Below are 25,828 nucleotides of genomic sequence, written 5' to 3' on the forward strand. Positions count from 1 at the left end.
TGCCGCGCAGAGGGTCACGTCGCTAAACACTGCCCCCGCGCTGCGCAGAACGCGCAGAAAAACGATAAACGCGCCCGGGTTCAGAAAGTAGCCGTCGCCAGCGAGGACGCTGCCGAAACCGCTGAGTCGGCCTACCCACACAGGACGCTGGTTGCAGAAATGGGATCCCCGAGATCGTCAGATGAAGTGCGCAAATCAAAGCTGCAGCGGGTAGAAATCGAATGCGGCGGAGTACCGACAACGGCGATTATAGACACCGGTAGCGAAATAACGGTAGTCCGAGAAAGCTTAATGTCAGACGCGTCTCATGAGCCTTCCGGCAAGATAAAGCTTGTCTCAGCTTTCGGTGAAACAATAGAAGCGAAGCTAGTTACGCTCGCGGTCAGTATGAGGTGGCGCCCCACGCTTGTAGCTCGACCAGAGGCAGTACGTATAGTGTGCGCAATTACGGGCAAGCTCGCGGAGGGAGTGGACTGCTTGCTCTCGCGAGAAGACTGGGAGCTGCTAGAACAGTGCGAACACGGCAACGGAGCGGTCGCCAGGAGCGAGGCACACATTAAATCTGGCCCTACTACGGCATCTTTCACCGTTGGCGGGGAAACTTTGGAGCCGGCCTCAACGACAGGCGCGGTTCACGCGAACGATTCGCAGGCAGGCGAACCGGAGAACAAAGAGTTGGCCGTGACATCAGGCGAGCAACATGAAGAAGGTAATGGCGGGTGCCCCGCCGAAGTCCGGCGCTCAACGCGTGACGATGAAGACGAGGCCCCAGAGCAGCGCGAGAGCTTCTGTTCGGCCCAGCTGTCAGATGAAAGCTTTAAGAAAGCTCGGGCTGATGCAAAAATAGTAGAAAGTGAGCATGCTCATCCCGTGGCGTGCGTTGGTAAAAAGGACAGCTCAGTGCGTATGTGTATAGACTACCGTGCGCTGAACCCGGCTACACGTACTGACGCCTTTCCGATTACACCCCCGCAGGAGTTAATTATGAGGGTCGGCAGCGCGAAGTTCATTACTCTCGTAGATTTGAGACGCGGTTATTGGCAGGTACCAGTGGCCCTCGAGAGTCAGCATTTGACTGCCTTCGTAACCCACGAAGGGCAGTACGCTTGGCGCGTCATGCCATTTCGGTTAAAAAATGCCGCTGCAACATTCCAGCGAATGATGAATACGCTGCTGTCGAGACACCAGAGCTACGCGGCGGCATATCTCGATGATATCGCCATTTTCTCCGCTTCGTGGCAGCAGCACGTGAAGCATTTAAGCATCGTGCTCGGCTTACTACGCGAAGCCAAACTGAAGGTAAGCCCCGAGAAGTGCCAGATCGCACAAGCTCAGATCAAGTACTTGGGTCACGTCGTGGGTGGCGGTACACACGAACCGGACCCCGATAAGCTAGCCGCTGTTCGCGACCTTGCGCCGCCTACTACGAAAAAGCAGCTGCGAAGCCTGCTTGGGCTATGCGGGTACTACCGCGAATACGTAGAGAACTATGCTGAGGTCGCTGCACCGCTCACATCCTTGACGAAGCGAGGCGTGCCAAACGCGATTCCTTGGACTCGGGAAGCGCAGGAAGCTTTTACTAAGCTTAAAACGTCGCTTTGCGAAGCTGCAGCGCTAAATACCCCTAATATGCTCAAGCCATACTGGCTGTTCACGTAAGCGTCCGCAATCGCGGCCGCAGCTTGCCTGGCCCAGATGGGAGACTCGGGGAGAGAGGAGCCGGTCGCCTTCGCCAGCCACCGGTTCACTACAACCCAAACCCGCTGGTCAACAATCGAGCGCGAGGCATTTGCCATCATGTGGGCGCTCAAGAAATTAGACCATTGGTTGTTCGGAGCACAGGTTAACGTGGTCTCCGACCACAATCCCTTATCCTATCTAACGACGAGCACGCCTCATGGGGCAAAACTGGCAAGGTGGGCGGTGGCCTTGCAGCGCTACAATGTCGTTGTGACACACAGGAAAGGCATCTGTAACGGCAACGCCGACGCGTTGTCTCGCGTCCCTAGCACGAGCTGGGGTAAGGAGCAATGAGCCATGGCCCCTCGGGCTACGTGAATGTTCCCGTTCACCCGCTGCAATTTGTGATGTGATCGGTGATCTGTGGCCAGAACTCTGTGCAAGGATGCTTGCATGCCCCTGACTCTCGTACTGTGACGGATATCGTGTATGCTCTGTGTATAGTCAATGAGTGTTTTTGTGCGGTATCGGCGAGTTGTAACTTTGTGACCCGAGAGCCGTTTTTCAGCATGCCAATTTCTTTCTATGCATATTGTGTTTGTAGACAGCCGCGATCTTTTGTTGATCTTGTCTAAACGAGCAGACTCCCAAGCTCGTTTATCCTCTCAGGGGGGACGTGTAAGATCGCGCCTCGTACACGACCTCGCTGGCTCTCCCCTTTGTACTTCCCGCGTGGCTCGCGCAGTGCAGCAACAAATGCGGAAGCAATTACCGGCATGGCGAGGACGCCACTTTGGAACGCAGCCGTGACGCCTTGGGCAGAGGGCGCGCGTGCGGCGTGGCCTTGCCGTCCCGAAAGGGGTGGTCTCCCTCCCACCGCGACTGATCAAAGGACTGATCCGCTGACTGATAGCGTTGTAGCCATGCGGGGAGGTAAACAAAGGTCTTCCGGTTGGACGCAGCACGAGAGGGTGGCCGCCTTGAGGCAGTTACGCACGTGCATGCACTTAAGATGAAAAGTGCGTTCTTGGGGGAAGGCGAGGGTGTTGCGTGGAGAGCGTTTTACGAATGTTTTCTTGATTTGTTTGTTTTATTTATTCGAGCCCTGGTTTCGAGGCTGTGAACAGCCCACAGGGCCGTGGCTACTGCGAAATTAAGTAGCGATTGGTTGATCCAAGACTGGGGCGGGTCAAGAGAAATGACCGCCCCAGCGCCTTTGTTTATGTAAGAAATAAAAACGGAAGGAAAAGCCAGGAATGGCAGTCGCAACTAGGCTCCGTGCTTAGCACGTACGGAAAACCTCTAGGCTCTAACCGAGACCATCGGTTGATGAGTAAGATTTTCCGAAGTCGTATCTCTGTGTGAGATAAGTCCTAAACAGGCTCCGTGCTTCGCACGTATGGAAAACTTCTAGGCTCTAACCGAGACCGCCGGTCGATGAGTAAGATTTTCCGAAGTCGCATCCCTGTGTGAGATAAGTCGCAACGAGGCTCCGTGCTTAGCACGTACGGAAAACTTCTAGGCTCTAACCGAGACCGCCGGTCGATGAGTAAGATTTTCCCCGAAGTTGTATCTCTGTGTGAGATAGTATCTCTGTGTGAGATAAGTGCCCTCTAAGTTACAGTACTTGAACGTCTGTGTGACTTCACGCTTCTGCAACTGAGTTTGCCTTGTATATACTCTGTGAATATAATTTCCCCTTCGTACCTTCTGCTTCTGGACTCCTGTGCTTCAAAACACCACCGAAATATTTGGAGGAGGCTGAACTCCCCCGAAGAAAAGCAAACGAACCTGAAGAAGGAAGAGAATTTACTTCTGGGCTCCGGCTCACGCGAAGCGCGGTGTTGACTAACCTAGTGAAGCTTTTTATTTCAAAATTTTTGAATATTGAAAATTTGTGAGCTACTGTTATGTAGATATTGAAAGCCATGACACAGTCTTACGGTGTGTAGCAACACCTTTTTATAAAGTTTTTTGGTCGTTAGCATCGAGCAGTTGAGAGTGCATGACAAAACAAATGGGGAAAGCATTTGATGATAGAAAAAGGGTTAACCGCAAGAAAATCCAAGGCCTGTCGGCGGAAGTTCTGCAGACATATTGATCGTTATACGAAAGCCTTTTGTTGTATGAAAAAAATTGCGTTCACAAACTATTTCCCACTCAAAAATAGTTTTGTCTGTGTTTGAGGGGAATGCGTTTCCACTTGAGCAGACGTGAAACATTGAATGCTCTGCTGTTTCTGTTGGCCGCAGGAGTACTGCTGCCGATGATTGGGATTTCCGGAACGTAAAATGTAAGGTTGACGATGACGGCAATGATTGTGTTCATCTCCTTTTCCATTGTGTGAGTGTGTTTCTTTGCACGTCTTACTCTGAGGGCGCACCTATGAGATTGTGGCAAAACACACCGCCTGCGCTTTCGCGCCGCGACCATAGCATACACAGGTTGGTGCCACCTATTGCACGAATGCCTATTATGCGAAGCATATTAGCCGCACAACCGAGCTCTTCCTTGCTGCGCCGCGCGCGGCCGCGTAGATACCACTTGACCTACATCCGCGCACCACGTGATATGACGTCACAACAGCTGTGAAAGCTGGGGCTCAACTCGTGCGCTCGCTTGCGGACGCGCAGCCTCCACCGGCGGCCTAACTCCCGCTCCTTCCGCTAGGGGCGCTGACGTAACAACAGCTGTGAAAGCTGGGGCTCAACTCATGCGCTCGCTTGCGGACGCGCAGCCTCCGCCGGCGGTATGCTTCGCATCCTAGGCTTAACCATATGCTAAGCCAGGCCATTTTTCCATCGCATTTGTTGCGAGGTACGGGCTGTGGACTCGATGAAGGCTAGGAAATGGGTCTTTATTAATAGAATCTGACCCAAAAGAAAAGAGGGCCCAAGGACCTTGGAAGGTGCAGACTGGCTCCCCGAGCAGCTGCTCTATTCCGCTGCTGGAGGAAGACTCTCCTCGTTGAATCCCGTGCGTTCACTGCTGCTCCATCGAACGCCGTGCCCACGAGACCAAGCAGCGCGTTTTCGGGAGGAAGCGTCCCTGGGCGCTGACGGCCGTGTTCTCGAACGCCGTGTCCACGTGTTCGCGTCCCTCGGTTTTTACGTTCGCGTTTTCGAACGCTGAACGTGAGCGCCGCGTCCGCGACGAGGCCGGCCTTCTGCGACGCCGAGTATGGGTCGGAACGCTCGCGACACAAAGTTTCCGGAGCTCGCGGGCCCACAGGCCAGCACTGTCTTGCAACGCAAGAAACTCCTCCCCCCCCGATGAAGTCCTTCGCCGAGGCGGCGTCCCCAGATACAGGGTCGAGAGAAGGCGCTCCGGACGGCCACAGGGCAAATGCATGCGCTCACTTTGCACACACACGCACACACACGTTCGTGGAAACCCCTGACTTACGGTGCCCAAGCGACGAACGACTGCCAGACGCCGTTTGCCAGAAAACTCTCCCCGCCTTTTTTTGCTGAACAAATATTCGGCTCACGTCAACACATGGCAAAACACACAACAACAAAAGCAACGCAGAGGTCTACGACGAAGCTTTAACGCCGTCTCATAGTAGTAGTAGTAGTAGTAAAAGACTTTTAATCCACCATAATTTACAGGCCGAGCATTTCGACCGCCTGGGCGACCAGAAGCCGCTGTTCTTCTTCCCCTTCAGCGCCAAGCCAGTCGAGCCAGGTGGTGATGGATAGAGAGGGTGGGGGGAAGGAACCCGACTGCTGAGCAGCCGGGCAATAGAAGAGGCAATGATCCAGGTCCGCATAGATACAGGGGCAGTTGGGACAGGAAGGGTCCGGTCGATAGCGATAGAGGAAGAGGCGGGACGGGGTGATAACTGCATTCATCTGAATGTGCCGAATAAGGCGAGACTCCGGCACCGTGAGTGATGGATGAGGGGGAGGGTAAAGGCGTTTGTCGAGGCGGAGCTCAAGGTAGACCTCTTTTTTGGTGCTGCGAAGGGTGAGTCTCCCACCGTCCTCCGAGGGCTTGGGCCAGGGGATCAACGGTGCCCGGAAAAGTGTCTCGCGGGCGAGCTGATGGGCCAGCTCATTGCCGTCAATCCCTGAATGCCCAGGGACCCAGCGGAGGAAAACGATGGAAGGCTGCAGTGCGGAGACCGCTCGTTCGACCTCCTGTTGGAGAGAAGGGCTCAGGGTGCGTTTCTGTATGTGGTGTATAGCGGCTTGTGAGTCCGAATAGACTGTGTACTCTTGGAGAGAGGGAAGGAGGGAAAATGACTGGAGGGCATGCGCAATGGCGAGGACCTCGAGGGACAATGCGTCTGGAGGGTGTAGATACGGCCCGCTGGTGTGGGTTTCAGGAGCAGGGAGGTGTGGATGGTACAGGGCGTAGCCGCAGGAACCTCGAGGAGCCACGAAGGAGGCATCCGTGTAAGCTACACCCTGGGTATCAAAGAGAGGGGAATGGTGCTGTGCGGCCGCATGACGACGTCCGGCGTGCAGGACGGGGGACATGTTGGTCGGGAGGGGAAGGATACGAAGATTGGGGGCGGGGTGGGAATAGGAGAGGTAAACGGGGAGATTGGAATGGGCGAGATACCCGCTTGAGTCAATAACCACTGACCCTGACGGGTAAGGGAAAGCCGGGCAAGCTGCGAGTCACGATGCAGACTGAGAAGAGAACGAAGAGGATGGAAGAGGCCTGTGGCAAAGAGCTTAGTGGTAGAGGTAGTGATAGGGAGGTTGAGAGCTGCCTTATAGAGGCGCACAAGGGCAGTCTCGAGAGCGTTAAGTTGAGTCTGAGTGAAAGAAGCGTAGGGTGCAAAGTACAAGACCTTGTTGAGGGCCAGCGCGTGGCCAACTCGGCACGCGTGAGCCTCGTGGAGACCTGAGCGTCGAGTGACCACGCGCCGCAGGAGGTGAGTTACAGAGTGGCAGGTGGTGACAGCGCGGTGAAGGGATTGCACATTCTTAGCCGCATGCAAAGGGAAGCCAATAACTTTGCACTGTGTGACGACAGGAATGGGAGAGCCAGAAAGGTGGAGAGAGACGAAGTGGTAGTGTGAACGCTGGTAGGAGGAATGGTTGAGAAGGAGAAGCTCAGATTTCTCAGGAGCAGGAGAGAGGCCAGCGGTGGTGAGAAAGGAGTCGATGAGATCTAGGCCACGTAGTAGGGTGTCCTGTACGTGACCGGGAGAGCCAGACGAACACCAGAGAGTGATGTCATCGGCGTAAAATATATGATGCAGGTCGGGAATTTCAGCTAGCTGGGAGGCGAGAGGGGCCATAACGAGATTGAAAAGGGTAGGAGAGAGAACAGCACCTTCATATTCTCGTAGTTTAGAATTCTCTACTCAGACCGTCCGCATTTCGGTTCTCACGTCGAATTTGTACTCTTGCAGTATGAACTAAATTTACTTTTAGCTGTACCCTGTCATCACTTTGTCAAACAATGCCACGAACTATTTCAAAATGATCACAAAAAAAAACGATGAGCACAAGTAACCTCTCTTTTGTGCTCAGGGATTAACATTTCAGCAGTGCCCCTTGGGGTCGCGTCCGTCCGATCACTTCAGCTGCGGAAGCGCGACGCATGAAGTCACCCCTAGCGTTGGACATTCCCTGACCACTGTTTTCGTCTCTGTGGCCTGTCCAGACACTGTGAAAGCTTCGGTAGCGCGTGCAGTGCCGAACCCTTCCGGCTCAGAGATTGTGCAACCGCTCCTGCGGTTCAGAGAAATTCTTGACGAGTATTGCGAACGCCATAGCTTTTCCCGGTCCCTGCTAAGGGCCTGAGTAAAGCTGATGAGCGAACTCTGAGGCGCTTGCAGACCAACACTCTGTTGTGTCCTGCAATAGCGAAACATTTCGACCCCAAAATTGATGGGCGCTGCCCTGACTGTGGGGAAGTATCCGATACCTTCCACATGGTTTGGGCCTGTCAAAAGAATCCTTCCCTTCCCCCCAATCCTTCCCCTTCCCGAGAGGCATGGGAGGCAGCCCTGCTCAACTGCTCGGGCCTGGAGTCCCAAAAGGCTCTAGTCCAACGGGCGCGAGTAGCGGCATCGTCCAGCGGGGTCCCGCACCAACGACTCCACCTATGTAAAGGGCCTTTTTGGTCTGCAAACTCTCCTTTTGTTTATTAAAAAGTTTTCACCACTACCACCTATATAACAATGGCCTGCCAGCAAGGCGACTGTCTGTCCCCTCTTCACACTTTGAGCCGCCTGCACTATTCTCTTTCTGACCCGTCTGCGCAAACGAGTTCCCCGTGCCTTTTCTTGTAGCCTGGCGCCACAAACTTGCTGTGGTGGCTTTCGACGTCGTCTTTTCCGGGGGATCATCCCACACTTTTTCAAAGAATCTCTCGGTTGAGTATATGTGAGGTCAGGGTTGTTTAATGTTATTTTAATTGTCGTTTTTCGAGAAGCAAATGCCCTGTTTCTAGCAGGTCGACTCACTCTCATCCCAACTGCACTTGTCTTCAGACTACACAACAGTGCTACTTTTACATGTCGAGGCCTTTTTGTGGCCTTACTGCCACTTTCGCCTTTAGACGACAACTTCCTGGCATTTTGGGGGGGTTTGTTCTCTGACCTATCCACCCGCGTCGCACGTTCAGAACCTGCTTTCTGACACGCAATGCGGTCCTCTTCTTTAGGCTTTAAGACAACCCCATCTTTCCTTATATCACTGACAGATAGCCCTGCCAACTCAAGATAACAGCCCTTCATTTGTATTTCCTCCAGCAAGGGTGCTTTCATCTCTACTCTTGGCTGCGAGCCTCCCGCGTGCACCTCGGGACCAACAACCGACTTCTTAGGTTTCCCACACTCACTGAGGGTACACTTCTCTCCGGGTTGACGAGCAACTATCTCGTTAGCATCGCAGCTAGGCACTAACTCCGCCCAAACGACCTTCGGACGTTCCACTCCCTCTGGGTTATGCGACTCGTACCTCTCAGGATTGTCCTGTCGCTCCTTTTCGCACCTTTTAAGACTACCTTCTTCTTGTGCAAGTCCTTGGCACTCTGCTTTCTCACTCTCCGCTTTTGCCGAAGTTACGCATCCTTCATTCCTGACTGCTTCTCGTAGCATCTCAACTTCAAGCTGCAATCTTTTCAACTCCCGCTCCTGTTCCTCTATTGTTTTTCGCTCATTTTCCTTCTCCACTCGACATATCTTTTCCCAAGCATCCGTTATCTCGTCCTCTTCAAACTCCACCTTTTCAATTACATGGCGAATCTCTGGCTTCCTGATACGTTGATTTACTTAAACCAAGTTCAGGTGCAAACAGCAGCAATTGGTCTTTACTTAACTTCTTTATATCCATGGTTGGCGAGAGCCGACTACAAAACCTGCAAACTAATCACACACCCAGTGGTGAATAAATGCGTCAATTCCTCAGATAGAACCCAGTTCTAAATCATCTGGCAATATGTAGTCGCTTCAGCACTCACCCAACCAGGAGCCCTCGATGGCCACCGTGTCTTCCGAAGACAGGAACTGCCAAGTCCGGCGATCCCAGATCGTCGCGATTGCCTTTTAGCGGTTGTCTTCAAGCCAAGGCTTCACGATGCGCTGCGACTAAGGTGACTCCCTGAGCCACTTAGCGGAGCTCCGTTGATCCTGGATCCTCGAAGACGCTCTCTCGTCAGCAGTTGTCCACCAGCCTTGTCCTTATCCCGCCGCTCCCAACCAGTTTGTTGCGAGGTACGCGCTGTGGATTCGATGAAGGCTAGGAAATGGGTCTTTATTAATAGAATTTGACCCAAAAGAACAGAGGGCCCCAGGCCCTTGGAAGGTGCAGACTGGCTCCCCGAGCAGCTGCTCTATTCCGCTGCTGGAGGAAGACTATCCTCGTTGAATCCCGTGCGCTCACTGCTGCTCCCTCGAACGCCATGCCCACGAGACCAAGCAGCGCGTTCTCGGGAGGAAGCGTCCCTGGGCGCTGACGGTCGTGTTCTCGAACGCCGTGTCAACGTGTTCGCGTCCCTCTGTTTTTACGTTCGCGTTTTCGAACTCCGAACATGAGCCCCGCGACCGCGACGAGGCCGGCACTCTGCGACGCCGAGTATGGGTCGGAACGCTCGCGACACAAAGTTCTCGGAGCTCGCGGGCCCACAGGCCAGCACTGTCTTGCAACGCAACACATTGGGGCGGCCCCGTCTGTTCTGTATACCAAATGCAAAATACAAAAGCCTTTGGAGCGGTGATGAAAGAAGGGTGTGATACACCTACAAATGAAACTGCTCATGTTGCTTCGCTTCTTTTTGCAATCGCACCCGTACTGTAGGGAAGTGCTTTGTGTGTGTAGAGGCCGGTTTCCACTCGTACGCACTTTCCTCGCAACTCACTGACTTCCCTGTATACTAATCAGCGATTGTTACGCCTACAAACCAAAAACGCATGTATGTTAATCGGGAAGTTATACTAGTAGCACCAAACGAAGCATTTGTAAGTTGAGTCTAAGCTTCTTTTCTGGCTATTTTATTGACGTTCAGTTGGGTATAAGATTTCCACTTTATTAGAAGGGCTAGGCGTAAGTATATGCATGCCTTTAAAATCATATATTTGGTGCGCTGCTGCTTTCCCAAGACCTTCACAATAACAGTAAACTGCGCCGAATCACACGATTTTCTTGGGTTGTGTATTACCTGTACCATGTACATGTTTTTATCTCCGTGCTTTCCCGACTTTGCAGCGAAATGGCGCAGAACAGACTACTTATATTTGAAGCACGTGCCGCATAGGGGAATTATTTCCCAGACCGTTCTGGTGGGCTTACTCTCAGCTGCAGGCAATGAGAAGTAGAAAAGGCAATTTGTGAGTAGTAGAAAGTCGAATGCCTATTTCTCCGAAGTATTAGGAAATATAATTTTGGCTCTTTATGGTTTCATGGTATGTGCTCAGGGAAAGGAATTTTTTCCATAGAAACTGGTTTCAAGACATCAGATCAATATTCGCACTATGTAAATGTTACAGAGCATCTAAATATTACAATTAATATTGTGGCACAGGACAGCCGGTGTGTTGGGAGGCAGCGCGCGGGTGGCCACTTGACGGGGGTACAGTCGTTTGGCCAGCCCCTCCATATAACCTGTGTCGGAGCACATACGCACCAGAGCGAAGCTTGAGAGGCACAAAAGAGATTGTGCCGAGATCTGTGCAGGATGGCAGAGTGACAGCTGTACGGGGTGCTGTGTCCACCACGAAAGGTTGGGGAGGGTGAAGCGGGCAGCCAGCGTCAGTGCATCGCTCTTGGTAAAGAACTGGCGTCCGTCGTATTGACTGATATCGCCGGGCAGCAGGTCGGGCAAAAGATGGTATACTTAAGAAAGGTGCCAGATATCGTAAGCGTGAGGAGACCGTGGCGGCAGTCTCTAGATGCATAGTAGAACTGCCACCTTGGCAGAAAGATTTATTACTGCAGTCATCTTCGAGGAATAATTTTTGCGCTGTTTCATTTCGCTGCATTAACATCTCCCTCCAAAGTCGCTCACGCATGCCAGCTATCGTTGGTTTTCCACTTTATGTATTGTGGGGTAACCGCTTCATATTTTTGTGCGCATTATGGATTTGGTCATCTGTCTTTAGAGTGCGAGTGTAAAAACAACCACCCTAAGTGTTTGAATTGTGGACAAATGTTTTTGGCGAAGGTTTCATTTACCAAGCACAAAAATTTAATATTTCATTGCCTCGTTCATGAGTACCTTCGCCATGTTTCTTCGCCTCATGGAATTTTCCAATATTTCAATGGTTTCGAAAAGCTGCTATGTTGTATTAATATATGGATCCATGTCACATTAGCACTGAGGCTCTGTGGTGTCTTCCCTAGGAGGCACTTGTGTTGTTTGTTTCATCGAACTGCAAGAATTGAAATCAACAAAACTTAAGGCGTCCTTTAAAATTAACATTATGGCTACTGGACACATGCTGGAAGAGTTAAACTCGGTAATTACCGATTATACCCCAGTGGGCACCGTCGGCTTTAAGTTAAGTTTAGCGACCAGCCCTTATAACATGAGAGACATCGGCTGCATACTGAACTATGCTTATATAATGCAATGCAATCCATAATCGAGAATGTTGGCTCGATATATGTTTACAAAGGGCCGTGTGAAACCACGAACTTCTAGCCGAATCGTGCGCCGAAATTTCCAGTACTACTCCAGAATTGAGCCCCTCATTCATAAATTGCCTCAGCGCAGTAGGCTTGAATATTAAAGTTTTAACTTGCTTAGTCCAGCTTTTTCAGACATTAGTCTCAGTTGCAAGACAACAATGAAATATTGCAAGATACTGTTATGCACCAAGCGAAGCCGAAAGTTGGGCAAGTTGTGTAACATTCATTATGTAACAACAGCACAAGAGGAACACAAGAGACGGAAAGGAAACGACGCAGACAAGCGCTAACTGGCAACTGGGGTTTATTGCTGAAACACACAATTTATAGAAGTCACTTTAAAAAAAAAACACGCAGCCCCTCCTCGGAAGCCCAAGACGTGGACAAAAAAGGAATTGTAAGCATTAGGCGCCACTCATCGCTGTGAAAGAATCAGTTAAAAAATCTGCTATCAAAAATGAAGTCAGTGCAGTGCTGAGGCTACGACATCGATCTCACAGTCTACCATGGTAACAGAGGGCTCGCTGATACACAGATTCTGACATTTTCTAATATGATATGCCTCCATTATCTCGCGTACGCGCTGATCGTGATGTGTACATCGCGATCCTTTGTCCTAGACTGCATAGAGAGAGCAGACATCGTGCTGAACTCGGTCGCTTTGATGAACGCCAAATAACTGTGCTTGGTCATCTGGTTCACAAGAACAGTGTCAGGCCCAACCCGCAGAATATTGAAGCTCTAAGCAGCGTGAAAGAGCCCAAGCAGTGTGAAAAGAGCCCGGGGCTGCGGACTAGTCAAGCCGCCAAGTGGCAGCTTTTTTTCCACAGCCCTCCATCTGTATCACCTGATGGAAATAAAGATTTGATTTGAAATCGGTGAAAGCTGAGGAGTGTCTCAGGACTTTGATCATACTTTTGGTGCTTCGTTCCCAAGTTCTCTGACTTAGCCTACCCGCTTACGTGTCTCTTGAAAAATGACACTCCTTTGCAATGGACTCCCGAATACGACTCTGTGTTTCGCCAGCTCAAGTTTCTCCTTACCTCGCGGCCAATATTGCGTCATTTCTACCCGACAGCACCGACTGGACGTCACAGTGACGCCAATGGCATCGGCGTAGGTGCTGTGCTCATCCAACACTATGAGGCCAATAAGCACGTTGTCGCTTATCCATATACCACCCCCAAAAAATCTAAACGCGATTAAACTGTGACCGACCAAGAGTGTCTCGCTGTTGTTCTCGGCGTACAGCGGTTTCGTTCATATCTTTATGTAAGTAATTTTACACTCATCACAGACCACCATTCTCTGTGCTGGCTTGTGAACCTGCGCGACCCCTGCGGTCGGCTGGCCAGCTGGGCATTACGCCTTCAAGAGTTCCACTTCACAGTGTCTTACAAAAGTGGCCGCCAACATGCCGACGCAGACTGCCTATCGTGGCTACGGCTCGCCGCTTTGAAAACTTTGACGACTATCTCGCTGCCGTTTCCCAAGAGTTTTCGAATCTTGGCACTTTCCAGACCGAACAACGCAAGGATCAGCACTTGGCGCCGCTTCTTGCCGAAGTCGGTGAGTCGACATCCGCAAGACCTTTATGTATTCTCCACGGTTTACTCTACAGAACCAATTACTCGTCCGGAGGTGCGCACTTAATCCTCGTCGTTCCAGCTACTCTGTATTCCTCTGTTCTACACGCAATGCACGATGGCGTCATGGCTGGGCACTCGAGGTTTGCCAAGACCCTTAACCGCACCGAAAAACGTTTTAACTCGCCAAAATGTCTGGCTTGGTTCAGCGTTACGTGGCCACCTGCGTGCAGTGTAAGCGGTTCAAGCTTCCTGCATCCTGTGGCATTGCCAAGCACACCATACCAACAAGTGAGTCTGTACCTACTAGGCCCGCTTCCCCCGTCGTCCAAAGGTAACGGATGGGCCAGCATGTGCGTTGATCACCTCACCGTTAGTGCGGAACCACCGCCCTACCTTCAGCCACCGCTGATGAAGTCTCTGTCTTTGTTTTCATGCTGTCATACCCCGGCATCCACATTCTCGAGTCGTTATCAGCGACAGCGGCTGCCAGTTTACGGCAGATGTTTTGGAAGCACTTTGCTTTTCCTCTTGCCATTTTCGCCACTTGACGTCATACTACCAGCAAACGAATACAGTCGTTGAATGTACCAATCCGACACTCATGACCATGCTTGTCATGTATGTCGATTCCCGCCATAAGAACTGGGACGACGTGCTTCCCTTCTTTAATGCGCCTCTAATACGTCCAGGGATGAAACAACTGCTTATAGCCAGTTCTTCCTTCTTTTGCCCGTCCGCCTCGAAGCTCCCTCGACAGCGACTTTCCTTTCTCGCTCGACACCGAGCCTCTTATTGCAAGCACCCTATGCCGCGCTGAAGAAGCCCGTAGGCTTGCCCGGATATACACCTTGGCCTCTCAGGAGCTTTCTAAGCAGTGTTGCGACCGCCGGCGCAAGGATGCCTGCTATCCGCCCGGTGACGTTGTTTGGTTGTGGCCGCCTCTTCGCAAGCGTGGCTACCCCAAAAGCTGCTCTACCCACACACAGGCCCGTTCATCGTGCTAGCTCGCCTCAATGACCTGGACGATATGGTCTCTCCCCAAACTACACAATGACGACGTTCTAGGAAAACCGAAGTCGGGCATGTCGCACGGCTGGAGCCCTTCCACTGTCGGGAACCAGACTGATTGACTTGTCCTAGGGGGCTTTGTCTGCGAACAGGGAAGTGTCACGCGCTACCTATGGACCCTGAAGGAACAAGGAAGATGTGGCCACGAAAAAAAAAACGGCATTTTCCCGCTGACGCGTCAGGCACGAGTCGACCTGCCCATGTAAATAGACTTCGTAATTAGAACCTGTAACAATAGAAAAACCTGCCAGCTTCTCTGAGGTAGATCTGCGGATACATTGATTATCGTGCAATCTTGAGATGTGCGAGATAATTGCGTTCATAAACTTCTAAGAAAAATGTGCTTTGTCTAGAATTTCTCGTTATGGCAATATGATTGACGAGTTCACGAGGAAGTATTCATTATCGCGCCACTCTGGTTATCAAAGAGCTTTTGACTCCGTAAGCACTGTTAGAGGCCCGTCTGTTTATTCGGAAAAAGACGCACACGATTACTGAACATCTACAACCCCATCAGTGGCCGCGACTCACCACGGTATACAGCGAAGGTGGGAGAATTGGTTTTAAAGACAGGAAAGGGCAAAGATTTTGTTCGACTTTCTTTCCTGATGCTTCACTATGTGAGAAAGAGCATGAGTCATAGGCATAATAGGAAAATTCTCATATGATTATGAATGCTTTCCTTCACTGAAAATATATCCGTGTGCGGGGCTACTTCATAGTGAAGACAAAACTTCCAAAAATGTTTGCGGTTTTCAACTTAACAACGTCAATATCGTTGCCTTACGGTACAAATTTTATTTGGAGTTCAAATTAACATATATGCAGTTAATTTAGAAGGCACCATCAAAACCTCTAAAGCACTACTATAACACCTCCTGAAGTCTGTTTTGCTTCTCGATGTTTACCCTTACGTTTTTTTTTCGTCCGCACACTGGGTCATATTTACTTCCGTCCCGATTTCGCAGTGCTCCTGTGCTTTTTGTAAGCATTCCGCCACCGGCGTCCTCGAATCCTTCGCACCCCAGACCACGCAGTAGGGTTTTTCTGAAAAGAGAGTGAGTAGTAACAGAGTTAGCAAATCAGTCTTTGATACTGAGTGTGCTTACAGGGGGTAGCTACGGCAGCACAAATCATCCTTTTCTAGTTTTGAAAGGAAAGGACAGAGCTTTCGTATGGTACCAGAAAAATGTTAAGCCAAAATGCTTCTCCAACGCGTAGCCTTGAAAGGAATCCCTGACTACCTTGAAATATACGTGAATGGTGAACTGCAATGCGTCCTTAGGAGTGCAGGTTTTTTCGCTCATGCGTCTTCACCATTCATTTGTTAAACTATCGGCGAGATCTGAGCGCATTAGATGACACCAAGGGCATCCCCAATTCTTAGTATTCGCCATTTTTCAGAACAGTTCTTCTGCTGAAGGCGTGCTCAGCAACAAGCCTTGTCTTGCTGCCTTCAGTTACGCAAAAATAGCTAGTTCACAGCGTTCGAACCGTTCTTCCAGTTTTGACGCAATGTTCTGTTTTGTAAAGCAACTCCAAACTATATAACCAGCTAACTTGCCTGTCTTAGAATCGCATAATATTTTTTTCCGAGTATTCCAGTTCTTCCAAATCTACTCCTTGCAAGATAAAGTATTGCTAACCACCGGCATGGCGGATGAGGTGACCGGTCATACCTGCCGTCTCGCTTGTGCAATCCACCCCAAACGCGGTGGTTTAGAGTTAAGCTAGCAAAAACGAAGGTTTCTGTGTCCCGACATTAGGAGCGTTTCCTATAACCTGTACCTCAAATTAAACAGCCAGATTCACCCGATAAGCCTATACTGGATGTGTGAGCAAGCCTGTCTGTCAAAGCTGGCCTCAGAAGATTGAAATGAAGGGGTGATAAAACATAGAAGGTCTAGAAGATTACTTCCGTCATAAAAGGAACGCATGTCACCTAGCTAGCAAGCTTGTTTTGATAACAGAGAAACTGGCTGCTGCTTTCACTGAGGTCCTATATTTGGACACTGGGCATTAAAACGTGCTGTAGCGTCTGTATATGGGGCATATCAATTTCAACTAAAGCGCATTTTGCTCGTGTACTTTACGGTGTGTTACGTGCCTCTCATAGGCTGCAATTCTCAATGTGTAATTCATTCAACTTTGCCTTCTCTAGATTTGACGCCAATTTCATAATAGCGCAGAAAGGTTACACTGTGCATGTGTTAAGAGGACAAAACAACTCACACCCCATCCCTGAGTTATAAAATGCTCATCTCTTGCCATAATTGCCCGCTTGCATCCGCGTGTATTATGTGGCGCACCATTTAGTGCGCAACCTATGTCCACCAGAAACACAGTACCCTCCTCTCCTCTATTCAGCAGTCACTCTCCTTGCACCTCCTTTGTTAGACTGTTCCTTTAGTTCTCGTATACTCCTGGGGTGTCTATGAGCCTCTACTGACCCACAGGCTTCTTTTCCGGAATAAATGCTGAGGAAACCCTGGAACATTGTTCCCCGGGCTAGTTTCCTTCGTCACAGGTAGCCGTTAGCATGATTTCTGCCCTGGTGCCACTTTGACTCAGTCGCCGTTATCACCTGAAAGCCGATTCGCTGAGGTCATGGTCTTCTTCTGACTTTATAGAGGATAAGCAGGCTTTTATCCTCATTTCTCGCGCTGTTATTGGTTTCACTCTCGCACATTGGTCCGTAACAGGAACCCACCGAGCTCTTGAAACCGACCTGAACATCTGTCAGAATACGGTGCTGCAGCTGCATTCAAATATCTCATATTCCTCCACAACGAAGGCCCCCGTCCAGCGCCTGGTTTGCGAGTAACAGTGCCAGCAATTCGCAGGCAGACTTTTCCCCGCCTCACGATCATAAACATTCAGCTGGACACAGGCTTGCGCTTCTGGGTACAAGTTCACCAGACGCTTGCCTCTTCCAGGAGCATTGGCCGAGATATCTGGCTCAGTATACATATCAGCATCTCAACACGGGCCTTGTAATTCCAATCGCGAGCACTGTGCCGGTTTTTGGTCCCCGGATTCAGCCTCATACCACGGATGTTATCCTAACTCTCATACTCATGTTCCAAGCCCATTTATTGCATATCTGTTCCATCAGGACGTCTCTTCGGCCTGTCCACGGGCTACGTTCTGCTCTTCTCATTTCACCTCGGCAGCGCCTCTTTATTGCAAGCTACTTCTGTACGTTACGTCTCTCCCGTTCCTGCTTCCGCCTAGGACAATTCGGCCAATGACACTCATAGAACAGACTCACATGGTAGAGAGCCCAGTGCCCTCTTCCTAACCTTTGCTATTTTCTGCGTACACTACCTCATCTGCTGGGCCTTCTTTCCGATGACTGGTCATACTGAGATATAGCTACCCCCTCTGGGGCAGTGACTTTTTAAACTCAAGTTAACAACAGCAATCTTGCATTGAAATCTGATTTACAAAGCTTAGGGCGAGTGGGTACTCAAAGAGGTCAGTCTGAGCTGTCTAGCTGATGCAACCAATGATCTAAAAAGTACTCCTCAAGTTCAACAGCGCAGTGTAAGCATTTTCATACGCAAACAATAATCAGTACCTGATAAAGAGTACAGGTTAAGCACATTCTCAGCTAGGCATCCGGTTTCCATGTCTTTCATCACAACGAACCATTTGGGGTTTTACACCTACTTGTATAAACAACTTTTTCTGCTGAAAACATTACCCTGCTGAAACATGCTCATATTTTCTACCTTCAAATTAAATTACCTAAATTCTCATTTGAACGCATCCGAAGTCATCACGTCTAATTCACAATCTGAAATTGCATTTTAAACATCGTTAGGTATTAGCAAAGAGAACATTATATCTTTCTGCCGACGTAATATTTATTTTGCGTGGCAATAGTTCTCGAAAATGCTAACAAACGTCTTTGCTTCGCCTTGTCTAGCCGTGCACAGAACGCCATAAAACCATACGAATTTGGCTACCTCTAATTAACCCAGCTCATAGGTGTACATACTCCTTCACCAACACCTCTCGGTAAGAGGGAAATGTCGTGAGAGTAAATAAAATATCACTGGAAGTGAAACCTGAGGTCACGCAATGTAGGCTCTGATAAGATCCTCCACCTCCCCCGGTACCAGCTCCCTGGCTACGAACGGCGCTCCGACCATTCTTGCCAAAAAGTACAATGAAGGAGTAGCCAGAATGACAGTTTAAAAGAGGAAAAGAGTAGTTGAAAAATTACAAAATGGCCTAAAAGTCCCCATTTTTTATGTGATTTTGTAATGTGTTTCGTGCATATATGCGAAGCTGCTACTTTTTTCGAAAACCAGGAAGGCGGCCAATACAGCAGGCTGCTACATAGTGGGGAAGCCAGTGGGGCAAAAAGAGTCAGAGAGGGTGGGAAAAGAAAGACGGGGCTGCGCAGCCGAAAAAAGCAGCTGAAAAGTCTGTGCATTCAAAGCAGATTTTCTGCAATGTTTTTGACAAAAAGCTTGCACCATCACTATCTTTTAGTAGCATAACTGGTCAGATATTTACGGGAAACCTCCAAGGTCGAGTAGATTTCTAATAACGGAGTAATTACTCGCTGCATCCACCCAAGTTCAGCCATACGGCTACGAGGCGAAGCTACAAGGCTCCTCAGAAACTTCGCAGTTAAAGAAAAATTCTTCTTCGTCCGAGGTTCGAACCCGGAACCACCGCTTCACCGGAGCAGTCGCTCTACCAACTGAGCTAACCGGGACGGCAAGCTTATGGTAGGTCGAGTAGCATAATCTGTGGAGTTACTAAAGAAAAGTACAACACAACTACAGACGACATCCACGCCCTAGGCCTAGGCCCGCGGATGTGCAATTACTTCCGCGACTTCCGTGCCAAACGCACAACCACACTCACCTTGGGCGACCACCAGCTCCCTGGTCTCTCACTGGGAGCACTGGGAAGGCCTCAGGGTGCTGCGTTGTATCTTATTTCCTTCAGCATAGCCTTTCTCCAACTCCCCCACCAAATCGCTCAAGTCCCCGACATACATTTCAGCTTCTATGCTGACATCACTGTTTGGCCCAATCTAGGCAGTTATGCTGGCATGAACTAAGCTCGGCCCTCAACATCATCGACTCTTTCGTTAGCGTGGGCGGCCTAGCCTTTTCCCCTTCCAAATGAGACCTCTTCCTCTGCCGACCCAGGTCGCACGACCCTGCCAACACTCCCATCGCATTCACGCTAGGGAACCACCCCCTTCACTCTCACAGCACGCACCACGACACCATCAAAACTCACCAGACCCAAACCCCGCGAGTCACCCGTTTAATTAGGCGCGTGCCGAACAGGCACGCATGTCTGCGACAGCGCAACGCTCTCCACCTCACCAAGCCCTACATCACGAACCGCAAGGCGTACTAATTCCGCTACCTCCCTCTAAAGCAGAAGGAGCGGCAGTGCATCAACGCGCTCCTCAGGAGCAGCACGAATGTCGCCCTCCACCTACCCCCCAGCACATCTTACTGCCTTACTCCTCACCCTCAGTACCCACAACACGTTTGATGAGCTAGCAGAAGCCACCCTAAAAGAACAGCTGATTCACTCAGCTACTCTGTCAGCTAGGCATCACCCCGATCAGCCATCCTACCGATGGTTTCCCCTAGCTTCAGACCTACGCTCCCATCCCATTATGCTTCCCATCTCTAACAACATGCGCCCTGAGCACGAAGGAGAACTCAGGGCAGCCCGCGACAAATCACCTGCACAAGCTCTAAAGCGATACAGGAGAGCAAGCTGTCGGGCTAGTTGGTGAAGCATGTTATATAGAATTCAGCGCAAAAAAAAAACAGACAAGTGACAAAGTAAGGAACACAGCGCTCGCGAACGTCTCTGTGTCCCTTACTTCGTCCCTTGTCTGTTTTTTTTTTTGCGCTGAATACTATACAAAAAATCTCTGCCTCTCCCGTAACTGAGAGTAGAGTAACCATGAAATGTTTACGGGCATAACACATTGGTTGTAGATGGTACTAGTCAAAATCTTGAAATGGGTTTAGTGTTCAACACACCACACCACACTCTTCTTGTTGCGTCGAAGCGATCGCCTGCTATAGTGCGGGCTTAGGTAGGCAGCCACGAACCGTGGCGGCCTTGTCGCTTTCGGTTGCGGCCGCATAATCATGGCATTGTCGGCAGGGGCGAGCAGTCTTCTGCTGTGGCGTGTCACTCGCAAAGCGATCGCTTTCCGCAAGACGCTTCTTAACTCTCCTTTCATCAGGCTCCATTGCTCGTCTTAAGCAGCTGTGACGGTGGCGGCATTGAAATGCAGGACGATGCAGAAGCATACGCGGACACAATGAGACGCAGGCCTGTCAAGAATGTATATGCAGCGCGTTCGAATACTCCGCGAGCGTGTATACATCTGCCTGCCAAAGGGGGAAACTTCATGAGCTGAAGGCCCAGTGGCCGCTCTTTTACATGCGTGTGTGCGGGACCGCAGCGCCATCCTTGGGGACGGCGCGGAAGCGCGGCCCTCTCTCTTAGAGAGTCTCGTTTAATCTCGTACGGTGCCCGGATGCTCTCGTTTCAGTGCCCGGATGAGTGGAATTCAGTGCCCGGATGAGTGGTGTTCAGTGCCCGGATGTTGGCTCTCGGTCTCGGCGTGACGTCACCACACTGCCGACAACGGGAGCTAAAAGCATTTCATGCTTAATAATCTAAAGCAATAGTTCCGAGGTATCCTACGCGGACGTGGCAGCATACTCGTCGGGCCCCCGCATGGTCCTCGCCGTCGCTAACAATTAGGCCCGATTACTCGCATCAGGCTCCATCATCACAGACTCATTCGAAATTGCAGAGAAAGCAGCCTTAGCGCTCGCTATCGTCTCCACCTCTGCCACCAAAATTCTTTCATACTCGAAATGCACCCTATCCAACTTCGCCAAAGGCCTCATATCCCGCAGCGCGACTCGGCTTCTACACTTCTGGCACGCCACCCGCCCCACAACCCTTACCTGAACCCCCGCACACGCAGGCCTCCCGGGTAATGAGGAGGTCCAATCCCTCGCACGAGGTCTCACTTTCCGGGCTAGAGTTGGATCGCCTCTGCCATCCCAGGAACATCTGCTTGCCTTCAGAAATAACCTTACACAGTACTAAGATACCCGGCACGTTTACGCGCCGCCGGCTCTTTCCCAAACCGAACCCAGTCCTCCCACTGGGCGCCAACTACAGACCCGTACTGCTCCCTACCCTATTCTTCTTCATTCCCGCTACCGCGATCTGTTCCTCTCCTCCTGTGAGCTCCGCGGGAAACCGGGAAACTTTATTCACATCCTCTTCATGTGCCCTGCCTTCCCACACCCTCCATCCTCAACAACGGGGAAGTCATACTGTGAAATTCTCCTCGCCAGCTCCGCTGCTACTGACCAGCGCCGGATAATTACCGACTCCTTGAAGCAGAAAGCCCACGAAGCGCTGTCTTTTGCCCTGTAAGGGCAGCGCCCTAAGCGATCCCTCGTGCCTCCTAAAGGGCGGCAGGGTTTGCCCCCCTCTGCATATCTTGGCAGTAAATATTTCCACCACCCACTGCCACGAATCAAGCCAATTCCAACCACAAATCTATTGCGAAACACATCAACACCTTGCGGGCAGACCAGATGATGTAACTCCGGAAAGGGTAATGTTATTCGCGGCCGAAAATACGCAACACATTCGGCGTGGTGTATATATATATATATATATATATATATATATATATATATATATATATACCTATCTATCTATCTATCTATCTATCTATCTATCTATCTATCAATCAATCAATCAATCAATCAATCAATCTATCTATCTATCTATCTATCTATCTATCTATCTATCTATCTATCTATATATATCCTGAATTGCGACAGCGCGAACGTAGTGTATATGCTACACTGCAGTGTGTGTGGCATGGAATACATCGGTCAAACGGAAACACCGTTCAGGTTGCGTTTTAACAACCACAAGGCCCATACTCACGCGCTGCCAAATCTTCCTTTTTCTAAGCACCTGTGCCTGCCCCAGCATGCATTCGAAAACATTCACGTCATCCTTCTTCAATCGGGTTTCCAAACAAGTCGCCAAAGAGAACAAAGAGAGTCGTATTTCATACACAAATTTCGGACACTAACACATGGAATTAATGAAAACTTGGGCAGTTTTACCTTCCTCAAAAGCCTAACTAGCTAGAACAATTTGAACGTCTGGAATCCCTCCTCTTCCATGAAGCCTGCACTCTGCGGGGTCCCACGTCCCCATTCTTCTTTTCTTATTTTTTTTTCTGAACGTATTTACTCTTTAGGTTCCTTCTCACACGTCCTTTCGGCCCCTTCTTTTGAAAAACCAGTCTGTAAGGTATCGGTAGCGTTCGCGGGGGTCATCGGAACGCGGCTGGGGGCACTCAAAGCGGAGAGTCTCCTTTCTTGGAACGCGGCCGCTCGCGAACGCGCCGGGAAGTACGGGTGTCCACCCGACACGCGGTACCGAGCACGAATGTCTATTTGTGTTTGTTTTTATTTTGTGGTGGAGAGAGTGCTCTACCTTACGGAAGCTGGAGGGCTGGCCATGCCCTGGATGAACCAATGATGTTAAGGCCGCAACATGATTGGAAGTTACCGAATGTGGGCTGGGCCTTTAGGGCTTTAAAACCGGGCCCCGGAGCTGGAAGAGGGTTCTGCGCTAAGGTGAGATGCAACGCATCTTCGGCAACGCCGAGTTAGGGGCCTCCCCTAGTATTAGCCAGATCCACCTTTTTGTTGTTTGTCTTTTGCCGTTTAATTTGTCTCAAGTGTCTTAACTTGTATCTATTGTACATATTTGTACATAAACCTCAGTTATTGCCTTTTTCATCCCTGCGGCTCTATTCATCGAGAGACCGTCTCTGACGGGGCACCGCTGGTGCGAAGAGCTTCAGTCTTCGAGTTGAAACCAACCCGTCTCTGGCGGGGCACCGCTGGTGCAATAAGGAAGACAGAGAAGAACCTGTGAAAATTTACTGGCGCAGTCGACAGGATCCTGCGGCCATCGGAAAACGGCGCAGGAAGAAGACAAGGCAGGGAGAAAGGTGACCACAAGGCGACAGGACCTGCTGAGACACGGCGGCAAGGACGCAAGGACCACGGCAGTAGTCCAGCGACGCGGGACTGCGTCCGGTCAAGGAAGCAGCGCGTCGAGAACTCGACGGTCACCGGCGGGTCGCAGCAAGGCGACAGCAGCGGGCACAGGACCAGCGGCGTCCGACAGCTCATCGCAGCGTGCGGTGAAAGTGGAGGTGGACTTCGACGCCAAGGAGCTGGCAATGCGGATCGACGCATCGAAACCGTGAGTTTCCTTGGTCGCATTGTTCACGTCCCTGTGTTCGAGCCGGCAGGACAGTTGAGAGATACAGACAGCGGTATGGAGAGTTATCCATGCCGGCCCTCACTCGATGTGAGGTACCAAGTGGAATTAGCAAAGGCGCGCTTAGCGTACTTTCAGGCTGAACTTGCGAAAGTGAATAGAGGAAAGGCGCCGCTGTGCGAAGAGAAACCTCAGGATGTTAAGTGCGTCTTGGATGAATTAGAAGCAAAGCGCCAGCAGCTAGCGCTGGAGCTCGCTGAGCTCAATGCGTCTAGGAAAGCTAGTGAACCAACCAGGGAGAACTGCTCCGAGTCCCGAGAGGTGAGGCAACCTGTGCTGGAAGACAAAGGATTATGCTTGTCATGCACAGGTCAGGGAAAAAGCAGTGAGGACGCTGAAAGCAATCAGCCGGTATGCGGGAACGCATCTTTCTTAGGAAACGCCGCGAAAGGTCCAGGAAGTGAAAACAGGATTCCTGAAGGACGCGGAAATACCACAGCTTTTCCGCCACCGCGGGCGGCTAGCAAAGAACAGGAGCAGCCCAATTCTGATGATCCAGGCCCAATTGAGACCAAGGTGTCCGATAACCAACAGGACAACGGTCAAATTCCTGCAGGCTCGGTGACGGAGATTGTGACCTCCGACACGTCAAAAGAGCGAACGAAAAATAGCCAGGAAGAAGTAAAAAGAGAGCCAGCTTTCCGCGAAACTGGAATCTCTGGTGGCAAAAGTATCGGGATGGAACGCAGCGCCGTCCAGTTGTCGAACGCACCCGATGTGCGTCCGATCAGGTCATCTGATGACAGGGAAATGTGTGGCGGCTTGCAACAAGACAAATTCAGGCCGAATGACTGTGAGGGGGCTCATGCAGCCCCAGAGTTAAACAATGCTACGGAGCCGGCAAGCTCCTATAAAGTAGGGAGCGGCAATTTAAATGTTTGCCCTTGCAGGAACAGTACGCACCGTGCTACAGGTCGCAACATCAAATGTAGCAAGACTGACCGTACTGATATATTTGGACGGTCCAGGGGCTATGCTCCTTGTGCAGCACGCGGTTCGTACCGGCGCGCCGGAGAGAGCGTGCCCTTAGGTGCGCTGTGTGGTCAGGGGTTTAGACCCATCGAGAACCGGGACGTTTTTGATCCTGGAGGGCACCATCTTTTCAGTTCGCGCCCCGTTGTGGCGCCAGCCTAATGAGTGAGTTACCGTTTAGGCGTTAATTGTGTTACTGACAACACGTGGTGGCTCGAATGTACACAGGGACGCTCGGTGCGACTAAGGAGGCTCACGTGGGCATTGGGCGAGTGCTGTGAACGCTCCAGTCGCGAGTGTCTGTGTCTGTGTGCTCATTCGCGAGCAGGACGACGGCGTGCATGCAGGCGAACTGGGTGCAACGCACCAACTTGGACGCTGTGTTACGGCGCACGGCAGGCATGCCACTGTGTGTATTTAAGTGTGCATTTTGCGTGATGTTGTGTTGGTGCCCGTGTGCATTTTGTTGTTTTTGGTTTTGTTCGTGCAACTGGTCGCAGCGCGACAGCTTGGACTTCGGTGAATGCGCTGGTTTTACAGGTGTGAAACGCGCATTTGAATGTGTACGTTTTGTTTATGTTATGTCACCCGAAGGGTAGTTTCGTGTCAGACACCGATCCCTTTTGTTTGTAATTCTAAAAGTGCCATTTGAGCCCTTTGTAGAATCTTGGGAAGGGCGTGTAAGGTATCGGTAGCGTTCGCGGGGGTCATCGGAACGCGGCTGGGGGCACTCAAAGCGGAGAGTCTCCTTTCTTGGAACGCGGCCGCTCGCGAACGCGCCGGGAAGTACGGGTGTCCACCCGACACGCGGTACCGAGCACGAATGTCTATTTGTGTTTGTTTTTATTTTGTGGTGGAGAGAGTGCTCTACCTTACGGAAGCTGGAGGGCTGGCCATGCCCTGGATGAACCAATGATGTTAAGGCCGCAACATGATTGGAAGTTACCGAATGTGGGCTGGGCCTTTAGGGCTTTAAAACCGGGCCCCGGAGCTGGAAGAGGGTTCTGCGCTAAGGTCAGA

At 50.8% G+C, this 25,828-nt stretch overlaps 1 protein-coding gene across 1 annotated transcript in view; it reads left to right on the plus strand.

The window, feature by feature from the left end:
- LOC149348061 (uncharacterized) overlaps positions 1 to 25,246 on the plus strand; it is a 486,295-nt gene extending 461,049 nt beyond the window's left edge. Inside the window, exon 2 of the mRNA XM_089587898.1 lies at positions 23,122 to 25,246. The gene's annotated coding sequence lies outside the window, so the exon portion shown is untranslated. The remainder of the gene's footprint in view (positions 1 to 23,121) is intronic.
- The last annotated feature ends 582 nt before the right edge of the window (positions 25,247 to 25,828 follow it).

The sequence above is a fragment of the Amblyomma mixtum genome, chromosome 4 (genome assembly GCF_055824585.1).
Source record: "Amblyomma mixtum isolate Tamu chromosome 4, ASM5582458v1, whole genome shotgun sequence".
NCBI lineage: Eukaryota > Metazoa > Arthropoda > Arachnida > Ixodida > Ixodidae > Amblyomma > Amblyomma mixtum.